The following is a 19,866-nucleotide window of genomic DNA, read 5'->3' on the forward strand; positions in this document are numbered from 1 at the left end:
CCAAGAGAGCGCCAGATGGATTGGGGATCCCTGGGCAGTTGCTGCCTGCAGGTCCAACGCCGGTGGTCTCCTGGTGCCCCAACAAAAGTCTCGGTCCGCCCAACGTGGGGCTCGAACCCACGACCCTGAGATTAAGAGTCTCATGCTCTACCGACTGAGCTAGCCGGGCACAGGGAAGGCGGTGCGCCCCACGGCGCGCAGGCGCCGCACCAAACACATACCGGCGCCCCACGGCTGGTTTAAAGCCCCACAGCGCGGGCGTGTGGCTTTTCCAAACAGCGAGTAGGAATGCCGTAAGGCGGCGCACAGGCAGGTCTCTGTGGCGCAATCGGCCAGCGCGTTCGGCTGTTAACCGAAAGGATGGTGGTTCGAGCCCACCCAGGGACGATGTGACTTTTGTTAGACGCCAGCCTGAGCGAGAGGAACGGAGCGAGCGGTTGTTGCCGTTCTGCTGTGTTCTAGACTTTGTCGCAGCATGATGGCGGCGTAGCTTCTCGTAGTCAGCTGCGAAAGATATGTAGCAGGCTTCTTATCTATCTATCTATCTATCTATTTATTCATTTAACTCTACTTCTACTAAACGAAGAACCGCAAATCATGCGTGCTTTGCTATTTTAGAACGTTCGTGAAGCCGCCGTAAACTTCGCCATGACATATTACATGGTCATCGTGACATGCTACTAAAGCGGCGGAATTCTAGCGAAACTCTGCGAAGGTTCCCGCCATCGCTGCGGAAGACGTACTTCTCTTTTTTCTCCCACCCGGGTTACGGCATACCCCGCCTTTCCGTCATCCCATAGGCTGGGGCTTCTCTTTCTCCGCCGAACAGATGGGTACTGGCCAATGGCCACCAAGAGAGCGCCAGATGGATTGGGGATCCCTGGGCAGTTGCTGCCTGCAGGTCCAACGCCGGTGGTCTCCTGGTGCCCCAACAAAAGTCTCGGTCCGCCCAACGTGGGGCTCGAACCCACGACCCTGAGATTAAGAGTCTCATGCTCTACCGACTGAGCTAGCCGGGCACAGGGAAGGCGGTGCGCCCCACGGCGCGCAGGCGCCGCACCAAACACATACCGGCGCCCCACGGCTGGTTTAAAGCCCCACAGCGCGGGCGTGTGGCTTTTCCAAACAGCGAGTAGGAATGCCGTAAGGCGGCGCACAGGCAGGTCTCTGTGGCGCAATCGGCCAGCGCGTTCGGCTGTTAACCGAAAGGATGGTGGTTCGAGCCCACCCAGGGACGATGTGACTTTTGTTAGACGCCAGCCTGAGCGAGAGGAACGGAGCGAGCGGTTGTTGCCGTTCTGCTGTGTTCTAGACTTTGTCGCAGCATGATGGCGGCGTAGCTTCTCGTAGTCAGCTGCGAAAGATATGTAGCAGGGTTCTTATCTATCTATCTATCTATCTATCTATTTATTCATTTAACTCTACTTCTACTAAACGAAGAACCGCAAATCATGCGTGCTTTGCTATTTTAGAACGTTCGTGAAGCCGCCGTAAACTTCGCCATGACATATTACATGGTCATCGTGACATGCTACTAAAGCGGCGGAATTCTAGCGAAACTCTGCGAAGGTTCCCGCCATCGCTGCGGAAGACGTACTTCTCTTTTTTCTCCCACCCGGGTTACGGCATACCCCGCCTTTCCGTCATCCCATAGGCTGGGGCTTCTCTTTCTCCGCCGAACAGATGGGTACTGGCCAATGGCCACCAAGAGAGCGCCAGATGGATTGGGGATCCCTGGGCAGTTGCTGCCTGCAGGTCCAACGCCGGTGGTCTCCTGGTGCCCCAACAAAAGTCTCGGTCCGCCCAACGTGGGGCTCGAACCCACGACCCTGAGATTAAGAGTCTCATGCTCTACCGACTGAGCTAGCCGGGCACAGGGAAGGCGGTGCGCCCCACGGCGTGCAGGCGCCGCACCAAACACATACCGGCGCCCCACGGCTGGTTTAAAGCCCCACAGCGCGGGCGTGTGGCTTTTCCAAACAGCGAGTAGGAATGCCGTAAGGCGGCGCACAGGCAGGTCTCTGTGGCGCAATCGGCCAGCGCGTTCGGCTGTTAACCGAAAGGATGGTGGTTCGAGCCCACCCAGGGACGATGTGACTTTTGTTAGACGCCAGCCTGAGCGAGAGGAACGGAGCGAGCGGTTGTTGCCGTTCTGCTGTGTTCTAGACTTTGTCGCAGCATGATGGCGGCGTAGCTTCTCGTAGTCAGCTGCGAAAGATATGTAGCAGGGTTCTTATCTATCTATCTATCTATCTATCTATTTATTCATTTAACTCTACTTCTACTAAACGAAGAACCGCAAATCATGCGTGCTTTGCTATTTTAGAACGTTCGTGAAGCCGCCGTAAACTTCGCCATGACATATTACATGGTCATCGTGACATGCTACTAAAGCGGCGGAATTCTAGCGAAACTCTGCGAAGGTTCCCGCCATCGCTGCGGAAGACGTACTTCTCTTTTTTCTCCCACCCGGGTTACGGCATACCCCGCCTTTCCGTCATCCCATAGGCTGGGGCTTCTCTTTCTCCGCCGAACAGATGGGTACTGGCCAATGGCCACCAAGAGAGCGCCAGATGGATTGGGGATCCCTGGGCAGTTGCTGCCTGCAGGTCCAACGCCGGTGGTCTCCTGGTGCCCCAACAAAAGTCTCGGTCCGCCCAACGTGGGGCTCGAACCCACGACCCTGAGATTAAGAGTCTCATGCTCTACCGACTGAGCTAGCCGGGCACAGGGAAGGCGGTGCGCCCCACGGCGTGCAGGCGCCGCACCAAACACATACCGGCGCCCCACGGCTGGTTTAAAGCCCCACAGCGCGGGCGTGTGGCTTTTCCAAACAGCGAGTAGGAATGCCGTAAGGCGGCGCACAGGCAGGTCTCTGTGGCGCAATCGGCCAGCGCGTTCGGCTGTTAACCGAAAGGATGGTGGTTCGAGCCCACCCAGGGACGATGTGACTTTTGTTAGACGCCAGCCTGAGCGAGAGGAACGGAGCGAGCGGTTGTTGCCGTTCTGCTGTGTTCTAGACTTTGTCGCAGCATGATGGCGGCGTAGCTTCTCGTAGTCAGCTGCGAAAGATATGTAGCAGGGTTCTTATCTATCTATCTATCTATCTATCTATTTATTCATTTAACTCTACTTCTACTAAACGAAGAACCGCAAATCATGCGTGCTTTGCTATTTTAGAACGTTCGTGAAGCCGCCGTAAACTTCGCCATGACATATTACATGGTCATCGTGACATGCTACTAAAGCGGCGGAATTCTAGCGAAACTCTGCGAAGGTTCCCGCCATCGCTGCGGAAGACGTACTTCTCTTTTTTCTCCCACCCGGGTTACGGCATACCCCGCCTTTCCGTCATCCCATAGGCTGGGGCTTCTCTTTCTCCGCCGAACAGATGGGTACTGGCCAATGGCCACCAAGAGAGCGCCAGATGGATTGGGGATCCCTGGGCAGTTGCTGCCTGCAGGTCCAACGCCGGTGGTCTCCTGGTGCCCCAACAAAAGTCTCGGTCCGCCCAACGTGGGGCTCGAACCCACGACCCTGAGATTAAGAGTCTCATGCTCTACCGACTGAGCTAGCCGGGCACAGGGAAGGCGGTGCGCCCCACGGCGTGCAGGCGCCGCACCAAACACATACCGGCGCCCCACGGCTGGTTTAAAGCCCCACAGCGCGGGCGTGTGGCTTTTCCAAACAGCGAGTAGGAATGCCGTAAGGCGGCGCACAGGCAGGTCTCTGTGGCGCAATCGGCCAGCGCGTTCGGCTGTTAACCGAAAGGATGGTGGTTCGAGCCCACCCAGGGACGATGTGACTTTTGTTAGACGCCAGCCTGAGCGAGAGGAACGGAGCGAGCGGTTGTTGCCGTTCTGCTGTGTTCTAGACTTTGTCGCAGCATGATGGCGGCGTAGCTTCTCGTAGTCAGCTGCGAAAGATATGTAGCAGGGTTCTTATCTATCTATCTATCTATCTATCTATTTATTCATTTAACTCTACTTCTACTAAACGAAGAACCGCAAATCATGCGTGCTTTGCTATTTTAGAACGTTCGTGAAGCCGCCGTAAACTTCGCCATGACATATTACATGGTCATCGTGACATGCTACTAAAGCGGCGGAATTCTAGCGAAACTCTGCGAAGGTTCCCGCCATCGCTGCGGAAGACGTACTTCTCTTTTTTCTCCCACCCGGGTTACGGCATACCCCGCCTTTCCGTCATCCCATAGGCTGGGGCTTCTCTTTCTCCGCCGAACAGATGGGTACTGGCCAATGGCCACCAAGAGAGCGCCAGATGGATTGGGGATCCCTGGGCAGTTGCTGCCTGCAGGTCCAACGCCGGTGGTCTCCTGGTGCCCCAACAAAAGTCTCGGTCCGCCCAACGTGGGGCTCGAACCCACGACCCTGAGATTAAGAGTCTCATGCTCTACCGACTGAGCTAGCCGGGCACAGGGAAGGCGGTGCGCCCCACGGCGTGCAGGCGCCGCACCAAACACATACCGGCGCCCCACGGCTGGTTTAAAGCCCCACAGCGCGGGCGTGTGGCTTTTCCAAACAGCGAGTAGGAATGCCGTAAGGCGGCGCACAGGCAGGTCTCTGTGGCGCAATCGGCCAGCGCGTTCGGCTGTTAACCGAAAGGATGGTGGTTCGAGCCCACCCAGGGACGATGTGACTTTTGTTAGACGCCAGCCTGAGCGAGAGGAACGGAGCGAGCGGTTGTTGCCGTTCTGCTGTGTTCTAGACTTTGTCGCAGCATGATGGCGGCGTAGCTTCTCGTAGTCAGCTGCGAAAGATATGTAGCAGGGTTCTTATCTATCTATCTATCTATCTATCTATTTATTCATTTAACTCTACTTCTACTAAACGAAGAACCGCAAATCATGCGTGCTTTGCTATTTTAGAACGTTCGTGAAGCCGCCGTAAACTTCGCCATGACATATTACATGGTCATCGTGACATGCTACTAAAGCGGCGGAATTCTAGCGAAACTCTGCGAAGGTTCCCGCCATCGCTGCGGAAGACGTACTTCTCTTTTTTCTCCCACCCGGGTTACGGCATACCCCGCCTTTCCGTCATCCCATAGGCTGGGGCTTCTCTTTCTCCGCCGAACAGATGGGTACTGGCCAATGGCCACCAAGAGAGCGCCAGATGGATTGGGGATCCCTGGGCAGTTGCTGCCTGCAGGTCCAACGCCGGTGGTCTCCTGGTGCCCCAACAAAAGTCTCGGTCCGCCCAACGTGGGGCTCGAACCCACGACCCTGAGATTAAGAGTCTCATGCTCTACCGACTGAGCTAGCCGGGCACAGGGAAGGCGGTGCGCCCCACGGCGTGCAGGCGCCGCACCAAACACATACCGGCGCCCCACGGCTGGTTTAAAGCCCCACAGCGCGGGCGTGTGGCTTTTCCAAACAGCGAGTAGGAATGCCGTAAGGCGGCGCACAGGCAGGTCTCTGTGGCGCAATCGGCCAGCGCGTTCGGCTGTTAACCGAAAGGATGGTGGTTCGAGCCCACCCAGGGACGATGTGACTTTTGTTAGACGCCAGCCTGAGCGAGAGGAACGGAGCGAGCGGTTGTTGCCGTTCTGCTGTGTTCTAGACTTTGTCGCAGCATGATGGCGGCGTAGCTTCTCGTAGTCAGCTGCGAAAGATATGTAGCAGGGTTCTTATCTATCTATCTATCTATCTATCTATTTATTCATTTAACTCTACTTCTACTAAACGAAGAACCGCAAATCATGCGTGCTTTGCTATTTTAGAACGTTCGTGAAGCCGCCGTAAACTTCGCCATGACATATTACATGGTCATCGTGACATGCTACTAAAGCGGCGGAATTCTAGCGAAACTCTGCGAAGGTTCCCGCCATCGCTGCGGAAGACGTACTTCTCTTTTTTCTCCCACCCGGGTTACGGCATACCCCGCCTTTCCGTCATCCCATAGGCTGGGGCTTCTCTTTCTCCGCCGAACAGATGGGTACTGGCCAATGGCCACCAAGAGAGCGCCAGATGGATTGGGGATCCCTGGGCAGTTGCTGCCTGCAGGTCCAACGCCGGTGGTCTCCTGGTGCCCCAACAAAAGTCTCGGTCCGCCCAACGTGGGGCTCGAACCCACGACCCTGAGATTAAGAGTCTCATGCTCTACCGACTGAGCTAGCCGGGCACAGGGAAGGCGGTGCGCCCCACGGCGTGCAGGCGCCGCACCAAACACATACCGGCGCCCCACGGCTGGTTTAAAGCCCCACAGCGCGGGCGTGTGGCTTTTCCAAACAGCGAGTAGGAATGCCGTAAGGCGGCGCACAGGCAGGTCTCTGTGGCGCAATCGGCCAGCGCGTTCGGCTGTTAACCGAAAGGATGGTGGTTCGAGCCCACCCAGGGACGATGTGACTTTTGTTAGACGCCAGCCTGAGCGAGAGGAACGGAGCGAGCGGTTGTTGCCGTTCTGCTGTGTTCTAGACTTTGTCGCAGCATGATGGCGGCGTAGCTTCTCGTAGTCAGCTGCGAAAGATATGTAGCAGGGTTCTTATCTATCTATCTATCTATCTATCTATTTATTCATTTAACTCTACTTCTACTAAACGAAGAACCGCAAATCATGCGTGCTTTGCTATTTTAGAACGTTCGTGAAGCCGCCGTAAACTTCGCCATGACATATTACATGGTCATCGTGACATGCTACTAAAGCGGCGGAATTCTAGCGAAACTCTGCGAAGGTTCCCGCCATCGCTGCGGAAGACGTACTTCTCTTTTTTCTCCCACCCGGGTTACGGCATACCCCGCCTTTCCGTCATCCCATAGGCTGGGGCTTCTCTTTCTCCGCCGAACAGATGGGTACTGGCCAATGGCCACCAAGAGAGCGCCAGATGGATTGGGGATCCCTGGGCAGTTGCTGCCTGCAGGTCCAACGCCGGTGGTCTCCTGGTGCCCCAACAAAAGTCTCGGTCCGCCCAACGTGGGGCTCGAACCCACGACCCTGAGATTAAGAGTCTCATGCTCTACCGACTGAGCTAGCCGGGCACAGGGAAGGCGGTGCGCCCCACGGCGTGCAGGCGCCGCACCAAACACATACCGGCGCCCCACGGCTGGTTTAAAGCCCCACAGCGCGGGCGTGTGGCTTTTCCAAACAGCGAGTAGGAATGCCGTAAGGCGGCGCACAGGCAGGTCTCTGTGGCGCAATCGGCCAGCGCGTTCGGCTGTTAACCGAAAGGATGGTGGTTCGAGCCCACCCAGGGACGATGTGACTTTTGTTAGACGCCAGCCTGAGCGAGAGGAACGGAGCGAGCGGTTGTTGCCGTTCTGCTGTGTTCTAGACTTTGTCGCAGCATGATGGCGGCGTAGCTTCTCGTAGTCAGCTGCGAAAGATATGTAGCAGGGTTCTTATCTATCTATCTATCTATCTATCTATTTATTCATTTAACTCTACTTCTACTAAACGAAGAACCGCAAATCATGCGTGCTTTGCTATTTTAGAACGTTCGTGAAGCCGCCGTAAACTTCGCCATGACATATTACATGGTCATCGTGACATGCTACTAAAGCGGCGGAATTCTAGCGAAACTCTGCGAAGGTTCCCGCCATCGCTGCGGAAGACGTACTTCTCTTTTTTCTCCCACCCGGGTTACGGCATACCCCGCCTTTCCGTCATCCCATAGGCTGGGGCTTCTCTTTCTCCGCCGAACAGATGGGTACTGGCCAATGGCCACCAAGAGAGCGCCAGATGGATTGGGGATCCCTGGGCAGTTGCTGCCTGCAGGTCCAACGCCGGTGGTCTCCTGGTGCCCCAACAAAAGTCTCGGTCCGCCCAACGTGGGGCTCGAACCCACGACCCTGAGATTAAGAGTCTCATGCTCTACCGACTGAGCTAGCCGGGCACAGGGAAGGCGGTGCGCCCCACGGCGTGCAGGCGCCGCACCAAACACATACCGGCGCCCCACGGCTGGTTTAAAGCCCCACAGCGCGGGCGTGTGGCTTTTCCAAACAGCGAGTAGGAATGCCGTAAGGCGGCGCACAGGCAGGTCTCTGTGGCGCAATCGGCCAGCGCGTTCGGCTGTTAACCGAAAGGATGGTGGTTCGAGCCCACCCAGGGACGATGTGACTTTTGTTAGACGCCAGCCTGAGCGAGAGGAACGGAGCGAGCGGTTGTTGCCGTTCTGCTGTGTTCTAGACTTTGTCGCAGCATGATGGCGGCGTAGCTTCTCGTAGTCAGCTGCGAAAGATATGTAGCAGGGTTCTTATCTATCTATCTATCTATCTATCTATTTATTCATTTAACTCTACTTCTACTAAACGAAGAACCGCAAATCATGCGTGCTTTGCTATTTTAGAACGTTCGTGAAGCCGCCGTAAACTTCGCCATGACATATTACATGGTCATCGTGACATGCTACTAAAGCGGCGGAATTCTAGCGAAACTCTGCGAAGGTTCCCGCCATCGCTGCGGAAGACGTACTTCTCTTTTTTCTCCCACCCGGGTTACGGCATACCCCGCCTTTCCGTCATCCCATAGGCTGGGGCTTCTCTTTCTCCGCCGAACAGATGGGTACTGGCCAATGGCCACCAAGAGAGCGCCAGATGGATTGGGGATCCCTGGGCAGTTGCTGCCTGCAGGTCCAACGCCGGTGGTCTCCTGGTGCCCCAACAAAAGTCTCGGTCCGCCCAACGTGGGGCTCGAACCCACGACCCTGAGATTAAGAGTCTCATGCTCTACCGACTGAGCTAGCCGGGCACAGGGAAGGCGGTGCGCCCCACGGCGTGCAGGCGCCGCACCAAACACATACCGGCGCCCCACGGCTGGTTTAAAGCCCCACAGCGCGGGCGTGTGGCTTTTCCAAACAGCGAGTAGGAATGCCGTAAGGCGGCGCACAGGCAGGTCTCTGTGGCGCAATCGGCCAGCGCGTTCGGCTGTTAACCGAAAGGATGGTGGTTCGAGCCCACCCAGGGACGATGTGACTTTTGTTAGACGCCAGCCTGAGCGAGAGGAACGGAGCGAGCGGTTGTTGCCGTTCTGCTGTGTTCTAGACTTTGTCGCAGCATGATGGCGGCGTAGCTTCTCGTAGTCAGCTGCGAAAGATATGTAGCAGGGTTCTTATCTATCTATCTATCTATCTATCTATTTATTCATTTAACTCTACTTCTACTAAACGAAGAACCGCAAATCATGCGTGCTTTGCTATTTTAGAACGTTCGTGAAGCCGCCGTAAACTTCGCCATGACATATTACATGGTCATCGTGACATGCTACTAAAGCGGCGGAATTCTAGCGAAACTCTGCGAAGGTTCCCGCCATCGCTGCGGAAGACGTACTTCTCTTTTTTCTCCCACCCGGGTTACGGCATACCCCGCCTTTCCGTCATCCCATAGGCTGGGGCTTCTCTTTCTCCGCCGAACAGATGGGTACTGGCCAATGGCCACCAAGAGAGCGCCAGATGGATTGGGGATCCCTGGGCAGTTGCTGCCTGCAGGTCCAACGCCGGTGGTCTCCTGGTGCCCCAACAAAAGTCTCGGTCCGCCCAACGTGGGGCTCGAACCCACGACCCTGAGATTAAGAGTCTCATGCTCTACCGACTGAGCTAGCCGGGCACAGGGAAGGCGGTGCGCCCCACGGCGTGCAGGCGCCGCACCAAACACATACCGGCGCCCCACGGCTGGTTTAAAGCCCCACAGCGCGGGCGTGTGGCTTTTCCAAACAGCGAGTAGGAATGCCGTAAGGCGGCGCACAGGCAGGTCTCTGTGGCGCAATCGGCCAGCGCGTTCGGCTGTTAACCGAAAGGATGGTGGTTCGAGCCCACCCAGGGACGATGTGACTTTTGTTAGACGCCAGCCTGAGCGAGAGGAACGGAGCGAGCGGTTGTTGCCGTTCTGCTGTGTTCTAGACTTTGTCGCAGCATGATGGCGGCGTAGCTTCTCGTAGTCAGCTGCGAAAGATATGTAGCAGGGTTCTTATCTATCTATCTATCTATCTATCTATTTATTCATTTAACTCTACTTCTACTAAACGAAGAACCGCAAATCATGCGTGCTTTGCTATTTTAGAACGTTCGTGAAGCCGCCGTAAACTTCGCCATGACATATTACATGGTCATCGTGACATGCTACTAAAGCGGCGGAATTCTAGCGAAACTCTGCGAAGGTTCCCGCCATCGCTGCGGAAGACGTACTTCTCTTTTTTCTCCCACCCGGGTTACGGCATACCCCGCCTTTCCGTCATCCCATAGGCTGGGGCTTCTCTTTCTCCGCCGAACAGATGGGTACTGGCCAATGGCCACCAAGAGAGCGCCAGATGGATTGGGGATCCCTGGGCAGTTGCTGCCTGCAGGTCCAACGCCGGTGGTCTCCTGGTGCCCCAACAAAAGTCTCGGTCCGCCCAACGTGGGGCTCGAACCCACGACCCTGAGATTAAGAGTCTCATGCTCTACCGACTGAGCTAGCCGGGCACAGGGAAGGCGGTGCGCCCCACGGCGTGCAGGCGCCGCACCAAACACATACCGGCGCCCCACGGCTGGTTTAAAGCCCCACAGCGCGGGCGTGTGGCTTTTCCAAACAGCGAGTAGGAATGCCGTAAGGCGGCGCACAGGCAGGTCTCTGTGGCGCAATCGGCCAGCGCGTTCGGCTGTTAACCGAAAGGATGGTGGTTCGAGCCCACCCAGGGACGATGTGACTTTTGTTAGACGCCAGCCTGAGCGAGAGGAACGGAGCGAGCGGTTGTTGCCGTTCTGCTGTGTTCTAGACTTTGTCGCAGCATGATGGCGGCGTAGCTTCTCGTAGTCAGCTGCGAAAGATATGTAGCAGGGTTCTTATCTATCTATCTATCTATCTATCTATTTATTCATTTAACTCTACTTCTACTAAACGAAGAACCGCAAATCATGCGTGCTTTGCTATTTTAGAACGTTCGTGAAGCCGCCGTAAACTTCGCCATGACATATTACATGGTCATCGTGACATGCTACTAAAGCGGCGGAATTCTAGCGAAACTCTGCGAAGGTTCCCGCCATCGCTGCGGAAGACGTACTTCTCTTTTTTCTCCCACCCGGGTTACGGCATACCCCGCCTTTCCGTCATCCCATAGGCTGGGGCTTCTCTTTCTCCGCCGAACAGATGGGTACTGGCCAATGGCCACCAAGAGAGCGCCAGATGGATTGGGGATCCCTGGGCAGTTGCTGCCTGCAGGTCCAACGCCGGTGGTCTCCTGGTGCCCCAACAAAAGTCTCGGTCCGCCCAACGTGGGGCTCGAACCCACGACCCTGAGATTAAGAGTCTCATGCTCTACCGACTGAGCTAGCCGGGCACAGGGAAGGCGGTGCGCCCCACGGCGTGCAGGCGCCGCACCAAACACATACCGGCGCCCCACGGCTGGTTTAAAGCCCCACAGCGCGGGCGTGTGGCTTTTCCAAACAGCGAGTAGGAATGCCGTAAGGCGGCGCACAGGCAGGTCTCTGTGGCGCAATCGGCCAGCGCGTTCGGCTGTTAACCGAAAGGATGGTGGTTCGAGCCCACCCAGGGACGATGTGACTTTTGTTAGACGCCAGCCTGAGCGAGAGGAACGGAGCGAGCGGTTGTTGCCGTTCTGCTGTGTTCTAGACTTTGTCGCAGCATGATGGCGGCGTAGCTTCTCGTAGTCAGCTGCGAAAGATATGTAGCAGGGTTCTTATCTATCTATCTATCTATCTATCTATTTATTCATTTAACTCTACTTCTACTAAACGAAGAACCGCAAATCATGCGTGCTTTGCTATTTTAGAACGTTCGTGAAGCCGCCGTAAACTTCGCCATGACATATTACATGGTCATCGTGACATGCTACTAAAGCGGCGGAATTCTAGCGAAACTCTGCGAAGGTTCCCGCCATCGCTGCGGAAGACGTACTTCTCTTTTTTCTCCCACCCGGGTTACGGCATACCCGCCTTTCCGTCATCCCATAGGCTGGGGCTTCTCTTTCTCCGCCGAACAGATGGGTACTGGCCAATGGCCACCAAGAGAGCGCCAGATGGATTGGGGATCCCTGGGCAGTTGCTGCCTGCAGGTCCAACGCCGGTGGTCTCCTGGTGCCCCAACAAAAGTCTCGGTCCGCCCAACGTGGGGCTCGAACCCACGACCCTGAGATTAAGAGTCTCATGCTCTACCGACTGAGCTAGCCGGGCACAGGGAAGGCGGTGCGCCCCACGGCGTGCAGGCGCCGCACCAAACACATACCGGCGCCCCACGGCTGGTTTAAAGCCCCACAGCGCGGGCGTGTGGCTTTTCCAAACAGCGAGTAGGAATGCCGTAAGGCGGCGCACAGGCAGGTCTCTGTGGCGCAATCGGCCAGCGCGTTCGGCTGTTAACCGAAAGGATGGTGGTTCGAGCCCACCCAGGGACGATGTGACTTTTGTTAGACGCCAGCCTGAGCGAGAGGAACGGAGCGAGCGGTTGTTGCCGTTCTGCTGTGTTCTAGACTTTGTCGCAGCATGATGGCGGCGTAGCTTCTCGTAGTCAGCTGCGAAAGATATGTAGCAGGGTTCTTATCTATCTATCTATCTATCTATCTATTTATTCATTTAACTCTACTTCTACTAAACGAAGAACCGCAAATCATGCGTGCTTTGCTATTTTAGAACGTTCGTGAAGCCGCCGTAAACTTCGCCATGACATATTACATGGTCATCGTGACATGCTACTAAAGCGGCGGAATTCTAGCGAAACTCTGCGAAGGTTCCCGCCATCGCTGCGGAAGACGTACTTCTCTTTTTTCTCCCACCCGGGTTACGGCATACCCGCCTTTCCGTCATCCCATAGGCTGGGGCTTCTCTTTCTCCGCCGAACAGATGGGTACTGGCCAATGGCCACCAAGAGAGCGCCAGATGGATTGGGGATCCCTGGGCAGTTGCTGCCTGCAGGTCCAACGCCGGTGGTCTCCTGGTGCCCCAACAAAAGTCTCGGTCCGCCCAACGTGGGGCTCGAACCCACGACCCTGAGATTAAGAGTCTCATGCTCTACCGACTGAGCTAGCCGGGCACAGGGAAGGCGGTGCGCCCCACGGCGTGCAGGCGCCGCACCAAACACATACCGGCGCCCCACGGCTGGTTTAAAGCCCCACAGCGCGGGCGTGTGGCTTTTCCAAACAGCGAGTAGGAATGCCGTAAGGCGGCGCACAGGCAGGTCTCTGTGGCGCAATCGGCCAGCGCGTTCGGCTGTTAACCGAAAGGATGGTGGTTCGAGCCCACCCAGGGACGATGTGACTTTTGTTAGACGCCAGCCTGAGCGAGAGGAACGGAGCGAGCGGTTGTTGCCGTTCTGCTGTGTTCTAGACTTTGTCGCAGCATGATGGCGGCGTAGCTTCTCGTAGTCAGCTGCGAAAGATATGTAGCAGGGTTCTTATCTATCTATCTATCTATCTATCTATTTATTCATTTAACTCTACTTCTACTAAACGAAGAACCGCAAATCATGCGTGCTTTGCTATTTTAGAACGTTCGTGAAGCCGCCGTAAACTTCGCCATGACATATTACATGGTCATCGTGACATGCTACTAAAGCGGCGGAATTCTAGCGAAACTCTGCGAAGGTTCCCGCCATCGCTGCGGAAGACGTACTTCTCTTTTTTCTCCCACCCGGGTTACGGCATACCCGCCTTTCCGTCATCCCATAGGCTGGGGCTTCTCTTTCTCCGCCGAACAGATGGGTACTGGCCAATGGCCACCAAGAGAGCGCCAGATGGATTGGGGATCCCTGGGCAGTTGCTGCCTGCAGGTCCAACGCCGGTGGTCTCCTGGTGCCCCAACAAAAGTCTCGGTCCGCCCAACGTGGGGCTCGAACCCACGACCCTGAGATTAAGAGTCTCATGCTCTACCGACTGAGCTAGCCGGGCACAGGGAAGGCGGTGCGCCCCACGGCGTGCAGGCGCCGCACCAAACACATACCGGCGCCCCACGGCTGGTTTAAAGCCCCACAGCGCGGGCGTGTGGCTTTTCCAAACAGCGAGTAGGAATGCCGTAAGGCGGCGCACAGGCAGGTCTCTGTGGCGCAATCGGCCAGCGCGTTCGGCTGTTAACCGAAAGGATGGTGGTTCGAGCCCACCCAGGGACGATGTGACTTTTGTTAGACGCCAGCCTGAGCGAGAGGAACGGAGCGAGCGGTTGTTGCCGTTCTGCTGTGTTCTAGACTTTGTCGCAGCATGATGGCGGCGTAGCTTCTCGTAGTCAGCTGCGAAAGATATGTAGCAGGGTTCTTATCTATCTATCTATCTATCTATCTATTTATTCATTTAACTCTACTTCTACTAAACGAAGAACCGCAAATCATGCGTGCTTTGCTATTTTAGAACGTTCGTGAAGCCGCCGTAAACTTCGCCATGACATATTACATGGTCATCGTGACATGCTACTAAAGCGGCGGAATTCTAGCGAAACTCTGCGAAGGTTCCCGCCATCGCTGCGGAAGACGTACTTCTCTTTTTTCTCCCACCCGGGTTACGGCATACCCGCCTTTCCGTCATCCCATAGGCTGGGGCTTCTCTTTCTCCGCCGAACAGATGGGTACTGGCCAATGGCCACCAAGAGAGCGCCAGATGGATTGGGGATCCCTGGGCAGTTGCTGCCTGCAGGTCCAACGCCGGTGGTCTCCTGGTGCCCCAACAAAAGTCTCGGTCCGCCCAACGTGGGGCTCGAACCCACGACCCTGAGATTAAGAGTCTCATGCTCTACCGACTGAGCTAGCCGGGCACAGGGAAGGCGGTGCGCCCCACGGCGTGCAGGCGCCGCACCAAACACATACCGGCGCCCCACGGCTGGTTTAAAGCCCCACAGCGCGGGCGTGTGGCTTTTCCAAACAGCGAGTAGGAATGCCGTAAGGCGGCGCACAGGCAGGTCTCTGTGGCGCAATCGGCCAGCGCGTTCGGCTGTTAACCGAAAGGATGGTGGTTCGAGCCCACCCAGGGACGATGTGACTTTTGTTAGACGCCAGCCTGAGCGAGAGGAACGGAGCGAGCGGTTGTTGCCGTTCTGCTGTGTTCTAGACTTTGTCGCAGCATGATGGCGGCGTAGCTTCTCGTAGTCAGCTGCGAAAGATATGTAGCAGGGTTCTTATCTATCTATCTATCTATCTATCTATTTATTCATTTAACTCTACTTCTACTAAACGAAGAACCGCAAATCATGCGTGCTTTGCTATTTTAGAACGTTCGTGAAGCCGCCGTAAACTTCGCCATGACATATTACATGGTCATCGTGACATGCTACTAAAGCGGCGGAATTCTAGCGAAACTCTGCGAAGGTTCCCGCCATCGCTGCGGAAGACGTACTTCTCTTTTTTCTCCCACCCGGGTTACGGCATACCCGCCTTTCCGTCATCCCATAGGCTGGGGCTTCTCTTTCTCCGCCGAACAGATGGGTACTGGCCAATGGCCACCAAGAGAGCGCCAGATGGATTGGGGATCCCTGGGCAGTTGCTGCCTGCAGGTCCAACGCCGGTGGTCTCCTGGTGCCCCAACAAAAGTCTCGGTCCGCCCAACGTGGGGCTCGAACCCACGACCCTGAGATTAAGAGTCTCATGCTCTACCGACTGAGCTAGCCGGGCACAGGGAAGGCGGTGCGCCCCACGGCGTGCAGGCGCCGCACCAAACACATACCGGCGCCCCACGGCTGGTTTAAAGCCCCACAGCGCGGGCGTGTGGCTTTTCCAAACAGCGAGTAGGAATGCCGTAAGGCGGCGCACAGGCAGGTCTCTGTGGCGCAATCGGCCAGCGCGTTCGGCTGTTAACCGAAAGGATGGTGGTTCGAGCCCACCCAGGGACGATGTGACTTTTGTTAGACGCCAGCCTGAGCGAGAGGAACGGAGCGAGCGGTTGTTGCCGTTCTGCTGTGTTCTAGACTTTGTCGCAGCATGATGGCGGCGTAGCTTCTCGTAGTCAGCTGCGAAAGATATGTAGCAGGGTTCTTATCTATCTATCTATCTATCTATCTATTTATTCATTTAACTCTACTTCTACTAAACGAAGAACCGCAAATCATGCGTGCTTTGCTATTTTAGAACGTTCGTGAAGCCGCCGTAAACTTCGCCATGACATATTACATGGTCATCGTGACATGCTACTAAAGCGGCGGAATTCTAGCGAAACTCTGCGAAGGTTCCCGCCATCGCTGCGGAAGACGTACTTCTCTTTTTTCTCCCACCCGGGTTACGGCATACCCGCCTTTCCGTCATCCCATAGGCTGGGGCTTCTCTTTCTCCGCCGAACAGATGGGTACTGGCCAATGGCCACCAAGAGAGCGCCAGATGGATTGGGGATCCCTGGGCAGTTGCTGCCTGCAGGTCCAACGCCGGTGGTCTCCTGGTGCCCCAACAAAAGTCTCGGTCCGCCCAACGTGGGGCTCGAACCCACGACCCTGAGATTAAGAGTCTCATGCTCTACCGACTGAGCTAGCCGGGCACAGGGAAGGCGGTGCGCCCCACGGCGTGCAGGCGCCGCACCAAACACATACCGGCGCCCCACGGCTGGTTTAAAGCCCCACAGCGCGGGCGTGTGGCTTTTCCAAACAGCGAGTAGGAATGCCGTAAGGCGGCGCACAGGCAGGTCTCTGTGGCGCAATCGGCCAGCGCGTTCGGCTGTTAACCGAAAGGATGGTGGTTCGAGCCCACCCAGGGACGATGTGACTTTTGTTAGACGCCAGCCTGAGCGAGAGGAACGGAGCGAGCGGTTGTTGCCGTTCTGCTGTGTTCTAGACTTTGTCGCAGCATGATGGCGGCGTAGCTTCTCGTAGTCAGCTGCGAAAGATATGTAGCAGGGTTCTTATCTATCTATCTATCTATCTATCTATTTATTCATTTAACTCTACTTCTACTAAACGAAGAACCGCAAATCATGCGTGCTTTGCTATTTTAGAACGTTCGTGAAGCCGCCGTAAACTTCGCCATGACATATTACATGGTCATCGTGACATGCTACTAAAGCGGCGGAATTCTAGCGAAACTCTGCGAAGGTTCCCGCCATCGCTGCGGAAGACGTACTTCTCTTTTTTCTCCCACCCGGGTTACGGCATACCCGCCTTTCCGTCATCCCATAGGCTGGGGCTTCTCTTTCTCCGCCGAACAGATGGGTACTGGCCAATGGCCACCAAGAGAGCGCCAGATGGATTGGGGATCCCTGGGCAGTTGCTGCCTGCAGGTCCAACGCCGGTGGTCTCCTGGTGCCCCAACAAAAGTCTCGGTCCGCCCAACGTGGGGCTCGAACCCACGACCCTGAGATTAAGAGTCTCATGCTCTACCGACTGAGCTAGCCGGGCACAGGGAAGGCGGTGCGCCCCACGGCGTGCAGGCGCCGCACCAAACACATACCGGCGCCCCACGGCTGGTTTAAAGCCCCACAGCGCGGGCGTGTGGCTTTTCCAAACAGCGAGTAGGAATGCCGTAAGGCGGCGCACAGGCAGGTCTCTGTGGCGCAATCGGCCAGCGCGTTCGGCTGTTAACCGAAAGGATGGTGGTTCGAGCCCACCCAGGGACGATGTGACTTTTGTTAGACGCCAGCCTGAGCGAGAGGAACGGAGCGAGCGGTTGTTGCCGTTCTGCTGTGTTCTAGACTTTGTCGCAGCATGATGGCGGCGTAGCTTCTCGTAGTCAGCTGCGAAAGATATGTAGCAGGGTTCTTATCTATCTATCTATCTATCTATCTATTTATTCATTTAACTCTACTTCTACTAAACGAAGAACCGCAAATCATGCGTGCTTTGCTATTTTAGAACGTTCGTGAAGCCGCCGTAAACTTCGCCATGACATATTACATGGTCATCGTGACATGCTACTAAAGCGGCGGAATTCTAGCGAAACTCTGCGAAGGTTCCCGCCATCGCTGCGGAAGACGTACTTCTCTTTTTTCTCCCACCCGGGTTACGGCATACCCGCCTTTCCGTCATCCCATAGGCTGGGGCTTCTCTTTCTCCGCCGAACAGATGGGTACTGGCCAATGGCCACCAAGAGAGCGCCAGATGGATTGGGGATCCCTGGGCAGTTGCTGCCTGCAGGTCCAACGCCGGTGGTCTCCTGGTGCCCCAACAAAAGTCTCGGTCCGCCCAACGTGGGGCTCGAACCCACGACCCTGAGATTAAGAGTCTCATGCTCTACCGACTGAGCTAGCCGGGCACAGGGAAGGCGGTGCGCCCCACGGCGTGCAGGCGCCGCACCAAACACATACCGGCGCCCCACGGCTGGTTTAAAGCCCCACAGCGCGGGCGTGTGGCTTTTCCAAACAGCGAGTAGGAATGCCGTAAGGCGGCGCACAGGCAGGTCTCTGTGGCGCAATCGGCCAGCGCGTTCGGCTGTTAACCGAAAGGATGGTGGTTCGAGCCCACCCAGGGACGATGTGACTTTTGTTAGACGCCAGCCTGAGCGAGAGGAACGGAGCGAGCGGTTGTTGCCGTTCTGCTGTGTTCTAGACTTTGTCGCAGCATGATGGCGGCGTAGCTTCTCGTAGTCAGCTGCGAAAGATATGTAGCAGGGTTCTTATCTATCTATCTATCTATCTATCTATTTATTCATTTAACTCTACTTCTACTAAACGAAGAACCGCAAATCATGCGTGCTTTGCTATTTTAGAACGTTCGTGAAGCCGCCGTAAACTTCGCCATGACATATTACATGGTCATCGTGACATGCTACTAAAGCGGCGGAATTCTAGCGAAACTCTGCGAAGGTTCCCGCCATCGCTGCGGAAGACGTACTTCTCTTTTTTCTCCCACCCGGGTTACGGCATACCCCGCCTTTCCGTCATCCCATAGGCTGGGGCTTCTCTTTCTCCGCCGAACAGATGGGTACTGGCCAATGGCCACCAAGAGAGCGCCAGATGGATTGGGGATCCCTGGGCAGTTGCTGCCTGCAGGTCCAACGCCGGTGGTCTCCTGGTGCCCCAACAAAAGTCTCGGTCCGCCCAACGTGGGGCTCGAACCCACGACCCTGAGATTAAGAGTCTCATGCTCTACCGACTGAGCTAGCCGGGCACAGGGAAGGCGGTGCGCCCCACGGCGTGCAGGCGCCGCACCAAACACATACCGGCGCCCCACGGCTGGTTTAAAGCCCCACAGCGCGGGCGTGTGGCTTTTCCAAACAGCGAGTAGGAATGCCGTAAGGCGGCGCACAGGCAGGTCTCTGTGGCGCAATCGGCCAGCGCGTTCGGCTGTTAACCGAAAGGATGGTGGTTCGAGCCCACCCAGGGACGATGTGACTTTTGTTAGACGCCAGCCTGAGCGAGAGGAACGGAGCGAGCGGTTGTTGCCGTTCTGCTGTGTTCTAGACTTTGTCGCAGCATGATGGCGGCGTAGCTTCTCGTAGTCAGCTGCGAAAGATATGTAGCAGGGTTCTTATCTATCTATCTATCTATCTATCTATTTATTCATTTAACTCTACTTCTACTAAACGAAGAACCGCAAATCATGCGTGCTTTGCTATTTTAGAACGTTCGTGAAGCCGCCGTAAACTTCGCCATGACATATTACATGGTCATCGTGACATGCTACTAAAGCGGCGGAATTCTAGCGAAACTCTGCGAAGGTTCCCGCCATCGCTGCGGAAGACGTACTTCTCTTTTTTCTCCCACCCGGGTTACGGCATACCCGCCTTTCCGTCATCCCATAGGCTGGGGCTTCTCTTTCTCCGCCGAACAGATGGGTACTGGCCAATGGCCACCAAGAGAGCGCCAGATGGATTGGGGATCCCTGGGCAGTTGCTGCCTGCAGGTCCAACGCCGGTGGTCTCCTGGTGCCCCAACAAAAGTCTCGGTCCGCCCAACGTGGGGCTCGAACCCACGACCCTGAGATTAAGAGTCTCATGCTCTACCGACTGAGCTAGCCGGGCACAGGGAAGGCGGTGCGCCCCACGGCGTGCAGGCGCCGCACCAAACACATACCGGCGCCCCACGGCTG

The 19,866-nt window shown here is 56.1% G+C and overlaps 47 non-coding genes across 47 annotated transcripts; 23 read left to right on the forward strand and 24 right to left on the reverse strand.

The window, feature by feature from the left end:
• Positions 1 to 96: 96 nt before the first annotated feature.
• On the reverse strand, positions 97 to 169 carry trnak-cuu (transfer RNA lysine (anticodon CUU)). Its single transcript has one exon. It is a non-coding gene; the product is annotated as a tRNA-Lys (tRNA).
• A 144-nt stretch (positions 170 to 313) lies between these two features.
• Positions 314 to 387, forward strand: trnan-guu (transfer RNA asparagine (anticodon GUU)). The gene has a single exon. It is a non-coding gene; the product is annotated as a tRNA-Asn (tRNA).
• A 559-nt stretch (positions 388 to 946) lies between these two features.
• trnak-cuu (transfer RNA lysine (anticodon CUU)) lies at positions 947 to 1,019 on the reverse strand. The gene has a single exon. It is a non-coding gene; the product is annotated as a tRNA-Lys (tRNA).
• A 144-nt stretch (positions 1,020 to 1,163) lies between these two features.
• trnan-guu (transfer RNA asparagine (anticodon GUU)) lies at positions 1,164 to 1,237 on the forward strand. The gene has a single exon. It is a non-coding gene; the product is annotated as a tRNA-Asn (tRNA).
• Positions 1,238 to 1,800: 563 nt separating this feature from the next.
• trnak-cuu (transfer RNA lysine (anticodon CUU)) lies at positions 1,801 to 1,873 on the reverse strand. The gene has a single exon. It is a non-coding gene; the product is annotated as a tRNA-Lys (tRNA).
• A 144-nt stretch (positions 1,874 to 2,017) lies between these two features.
• Positions 2,018 to 2,091, forward strand: trnan-guu (transfer RNA asparagine (anticodon GUU)). Its single transcript has one exon. It is a non-coding gene; the product is annotated as a tRNA-Asn (tRNA).
• Positions 2,092 to 2,654: 563 nt separating this feature from the next.
• trnak-cuu (transfer RNA lysine (anticodon CUU)) lies at positions 2,655 to 2,727 on the reverse strand. Its single transcript has one exon. It is a non-coding gene; the product is annotated as a tRNA-Lys (tRNA).
• A 144-nt stretch (positions 2,728 to 2,871) lies between these two features.
• trnan-guu (transfer RNA asparagine (anticodon GUU)) lies at positions 2,872 to 2,945 on the forward strand. The gene has a single exon. It is a non-coding gene; the product is annotated as a tRNA-Asn (tRNA).
• A 563-nt stretch (positions 2,946 to 3,508) lies between these two features.
• trnak-cuu (transfer RNA lysine (anticodon CUU)) lies at positions 3,509 to 3,581 on the reverse strand. The gene has a single exon. It is a non-coding gene; the product is annotated as a tRNA-Lys (tRNA).
• A 144-nt stretch (positions 3,582 to 3,725) lies between these two features.
• trnan-guu (transfer RNA asparagine (anticodon GUU)) lies at positions 3,726 to 3,799 on the forward strand. Its single transcript has one exon. It is a non-coding gene; the product is annotated as a tRNA-Asn (tRNA).
• Positions 3,800 to 4,362: 563 nt separating this feature from the next.
• Positions 4,363 to 4,435, reverse strand: trnak-cuu (transfer RNA lysine (anticodon CUU)). Its single transcript has one exon. It is a non-coding gene; the product is annotated as a tRNA-Lys (tRNA).
• Positions 4,436 to 4,579: 144 nt separating this feature from the next.
• On the forward strand, positions 4,580 to 4,653 carry trnan-guu (transfer RNA asparagine (anticodon GUU)). Its single transcript has one exon. It is a non-coding gene; the product is annotated as a tRNA-Asn (tRNA).
• A 563-nt stretch (positions 4,654 to 5,216) lies between these two features.
• Positions 5,217 to 5,289, reverse strand: trnak-cuu (transfer RNA lysine (anticodon CUU)). Its single transcript has one exon. It is a non-coding gene; the product is annotated as a tRNA-Lys (tRNA).
• A 144-nt stretch (positions 5,290 to 5,433) lies between these two features.
• Positions 5,434 to 5,507, forward strand: trnan-guu (transfer RNA asparagine (anticodon GUU)). The gene has a single exon. It is a non-coding gene; the product is annotated as a tRNA-Asn (tRNA).
• A 563-nt stretch (positions 5,508 to 6,070) lies between these two features.
• Positions 6,071 to 6,143, reverse strand: trnak-cuu (transfer RNA lysine (anticodon CUU)). Its single transcript has one exon. It is a non-coding gene; the product is annotated as a tRNA-Lys (tRNA).
• Positions 6,144 to 6,287: 144 nt separating this feature from the next.
• On the forward strand, positions 6,288 to 6,361 carry trnan-guu (transfer RNA asparagine (anticodon GUU)). Its single transcript has one exon. It is a non-coding gene; the product is annotated as a tRNA-Asn (tRNA).
• Positions 6,362 to 6,924: 563 nt separating this feature from the next.
• Positions 6,925 to 6,997, reverse strand: trnak-cuu (transfer RNA lysine (anticodon CUU)). Its single transcript has one exon. It is a non-coding gene; the product is annotated as a tRNA-Lys (tRNA).
• A 144-nt stretch (positions 6,998 to 7,141) lies between these two features.
• On the forward strand, positions 7,142 to 7,215 carry trnan-guu (transfer RNA asparagine (anticodon GUU)). Its single transcript has one exon. It is a non-coding gene; the product is annotated as a tRNA-Asn (tRNA).
• Positions 7,216 to 7,778: 563 nt separating this feature from the next.
• trnak-cuu (transfer RNA lysine (anticodon CUU)) lies at positions 7,779 to 7,851 on the reverse strand. The gene has a single exon. It is a non-coding gene; the product is annotated as a tRNA-Lys (tRNA).
• Positions 7,852 to 7,995: 144 nt separating this feature from the next.
• trnan-guu (transfer RNA asparagine (anticodon GUU)) lies at positions 7,996 to 8,069 on the forward strand. The gene has a single exon. It is a non-coding gene; the product is annotated as a tRNA-Asn (tRNA).
• Positions 8,070 to 8,632: 563 nt separating this feature from the next.
• On the reverse strand, positions 8,633 to 8,705 carry trnak-cuu (transfer RNA lysine (anticodon CUU)). Its single transcript has one exon. It is a non-coding gene; the product is annotated as a tRNA-Lys (tRNA).
• Positions 8,706 to 8,849: 144 nt separating this feature from the next.
• Positions 8,850 to 8,923, forward strand: trnan-guu (transfer RNA asparagine (anticodon GUU)). Its single transcript has one exon. It is a non-coding gene; the product is annotated as a tRNA-Asn (tRNA).
• A 563-nt stretch (positions 8,924 to 9,486) lies between these two features.
• On the reverse strand, positions 9,487 to 9,559 carry trnak-cuu (transfer RNA lysine (anticodon CUU)). Its single transcript has one exon. It is a non-coding gene; the product is annotated as a tRNA-Lys (tRNA).
• A 144-nt stretch (positions 9,560 to 9,703) lies between these two features.
• On the forward strand, positions 9,704 to 9,777 carry trnan-guu (transfer RNA asparagine (anticodon GUU)). The gene has a single exon. It is a non-coding gene; the product is annotated as a tRNA-Asn (tRNA).
• Positions 9,778 to 10,340: 563 nt separating this feature from the next.
• trnak-cuu (transfer RNA lysine (anticodon CUU)) lies at positions 10,341 to 10,413 on the reverse strand. Its single transcript has one exon. It is a non-coding gene; the product is annotated as a tRNA-Lys (tRNA).
• A 144-nt stretch (positions 10,414 to 10,557) lies between these two features.
• trnan-guu (transfer RNA asparagine (anticodon GUU)) lies at positions 10,558 to 10,631 on the forward strand. Its single transcript has one exon. It is a non-coding gene; the product is annotated as a tRNA-Asn (tRNA).
• A 563-nt stretch (positions 10,632 to 11,194) lies between these two features.
• Positions 11,195 to 11,267, reverse strand: trnak-cuu (transfer RNA lysine (anticodon CUU)). The gene has a single exon. It is a non-coding gene; the product is annotated as a tRNA-Lys (tRNA).
• Positions 11,268 to 11,411: 144 nt separating this feature from the next.
• On the forward strand, positions 11,412 to 11,485 carry trnan-guu (transfer RNA asparagine (anticodon GUU)). Its single transcript has one exon. It is a non-coding gene; the product is annotated as a tRNA-Asn (tRNA).
• A 562-nt stretch (positions 11,486 to 12,047) lies between these two features.
• trnak-cuu (transfer RNA lysine (anticodon CUU)) lies at positions 12,048 to 12,120 on the reverse strand. The gene has a single exon. It is a non-coding gene; the product is annotated as a tRNA-Lys (tRNA).
• A 144-nt stretch (positions 12,121 to 12,264) lies between these two features.
• On the forward strand, positions 12,265 to 12,338 carry trnan-guu (transfer RNA asparagine (anticodon GUU)). The gene has a single exon. It is a non-coding gene; the product is annotated as a tRNA-Asn (tRNA).
• Positions 12,339 to 12,900: 562 nt separating this feature from the next.
• Positions 12,901 to 12,973, reverse strand: trnak-cuu (transfer RNA lysine (anticodon CUU)). Its single transcript has one exon. It is a non-coding gene; the product is annotated as a tRNA-Lys (tRNA).
• Positions 12,974 to 13,117: 144 nt separating this feature from the next.
• trnan-guu (transfer RNA asparagine (anticodon GUU)) lies at positions 13,118 to 13,191 on the forward strand. Its single transcript has one exon. It is a non-coding gene; the product is annotated as a tRNA-Asn (tRNA).
• A 562-nt stretch (positions 13,192 to 13,753) lies between these two features.
• On the reverse strand, positions 13,754 to 13,826 carry trnak-cuu (transfer RNA lysine (anticodon CUU)). Its single transcript has one exon. It is a non-coding gene; the product is annotated as a tRNA-Lys (tRNA).
• A 144-nt stretch (positions 13,827 to 13,970) lies between these two features.
• Positions 13,971 to 14,044, forward strand: trnan-guu (transfer RNA asparagine (anticodon GUU)). The gene has a single exon. It is a non-coding gene; the product is annotated as a tRNA-Asn (tRNA).
• Positions 14,045 to 14,606: 562 nt separating this feature from the next.
• trnak-cuu (transfer RNA lysine (anticodon CUU)) lies at positions 14,607 to 14,679 on the reverse strand. The gene has a single exon. It is a non-coding gene; the product is annotated as a tRNA-Lys (tRNA).
• A 144-nt stretch (positions 14,680 to 14,823) lies between these two features.
• On the forward strand, positions 14,824 to 14,897 carry trnan-guu (transfer RNA asparagine (anticodon GUU)). Its single transcript has one exon. It is a non-coding gene; the product is annotated as a tRNA-Asn (tRNA).
• A 562-nt stretch (positions 14,898 to 15,459) lies between these two features.
• On the reverse strand, positions 15,460 to 15,532 carry trnak-cuu (transfer RNA lysine (anticodon CUU)). The gene has a single exon. It is a non-coding gene; the product is annotated as a tRNA-Lys (tRNA).
• Positions 15,533 to 15,676: 144 nt separating this feature from the next.
• Positions 15,677 to 15,750, forward strand: trnan-guu (transfer RNA asparagine (anticodon GUU)). The gene has a single exon. It is a non-coding gene; the product is annotated as a tRNA-Asn (tRNA).
• Positions 15,751 to 16,312: 562 nt separating this feature from the next.
• On the reverse strand, positions 16,313 to 16,385 carry trnak-cuu (transfer RNA lysine (anticodon CUU)). The gene has a single exon. It is a non-coding gene; the product is annotated as a tRNA-Lys (tRNA).
• A 144-nt stretch (positions 16,386 to 16,529) lies between these two features.
• trnan-guu (transfer RNA asparagine (anticodon GUU)) lies at positions 16,530 to 16,603 on the forward strand. The gene has a single exon. It is a non-coding gene; the product is annotated as a tRNA-Asn (tRNA).
• Positions 16,604 to 17,165: 562 nt separating this feature from the next.
• Positions 17,166 to 17,238, reverse strand: trnak-cuu (transfer RNA lysine (anticodon CUU)). The gene has a single exon. It is a non-coding gene; the product is annotated as a tRNA-Lys (tRNA).
• Positions 17,239 to 17,382: 144 nt separating this feature from the next.
• trnan-guu (transfer RNA asparagine (anticodon GUU)) lies at positions 17,383 to 17,456 on the forward strand. Its single transcript has one exon. It is a non-coding gene; the product is annotated as a tRNA-Asn (tRNA).
• A 562-nt stretch (positions 17,457 to 18,018) lies between these two features.
• Positions 18,019 to 18,091, reverse strand: trnak-cuu (transfer RNA lysine (anticodon CUU)). Its single transcript has one exon. It is a non-coding gene; the product is annotated as a tRNA-Lys (tRNA).
• A 144-nt stretch (positions 18,092 to 18,235) lies between these two features.
• Positions 18,236 to 18,309, forward strand: trnan-guu (transfer RNA asparagine (anticodon GUU)). The gene has a single exon. It is a non-coding gene; the product is annotated as a tRNA-Asn (tRNA).
• Positions 18,310 to 18,872: 563 nt separating this feature from the next.
• trnak-cuu (transfer RNA lysine (anticodon CUU)) lies at positions 18,873 to 18,945 on the reverse strand. The gene has a single exon. It is a non-coding gene; the product is annotated as a tRNA-Lys (tRNA).
• A 144-nt stretch (positions 18,946 to 19,089) lies between these two features.
• On the forward strand, positions 19,090 to 19,163 carry trnan-guu (transfer RNA asparagine (anticodon GUU)). Its single transcript has one exon. It is a non-coding gene; the product is annotated as a tRNA-Asn (tRNA).
• Positions 19,164 to 19,725: 562 nt separating this feature from the next.
• Positions 19,726 to 19,798, reverse strand: trnak-cuu (transfer RNA lysine (anticodon CUU)). The gene has a single exon. It is a non-coding gene; the product is annotated as a tRNA-Lys (tRNA).
• Positions 19,799 to 19,866: the final 68 nt, after the last annotated feature.

Source organism: Ictalurus punctatus, chromosome 7 (assembly GCF_001660625.3).
Source record: "Ictalurus punctatus breed USDA103 chromosome 7, Coco_2.0, whole genome shotgun sequence".
Taxonomy (NCBI): domain Eukaryota; kingdom Metazoa; phylum Chordata; class Actinopteri; order Siluriformes; family Ictaluridae; genus Ictalurus; species Ictalurus punctatus.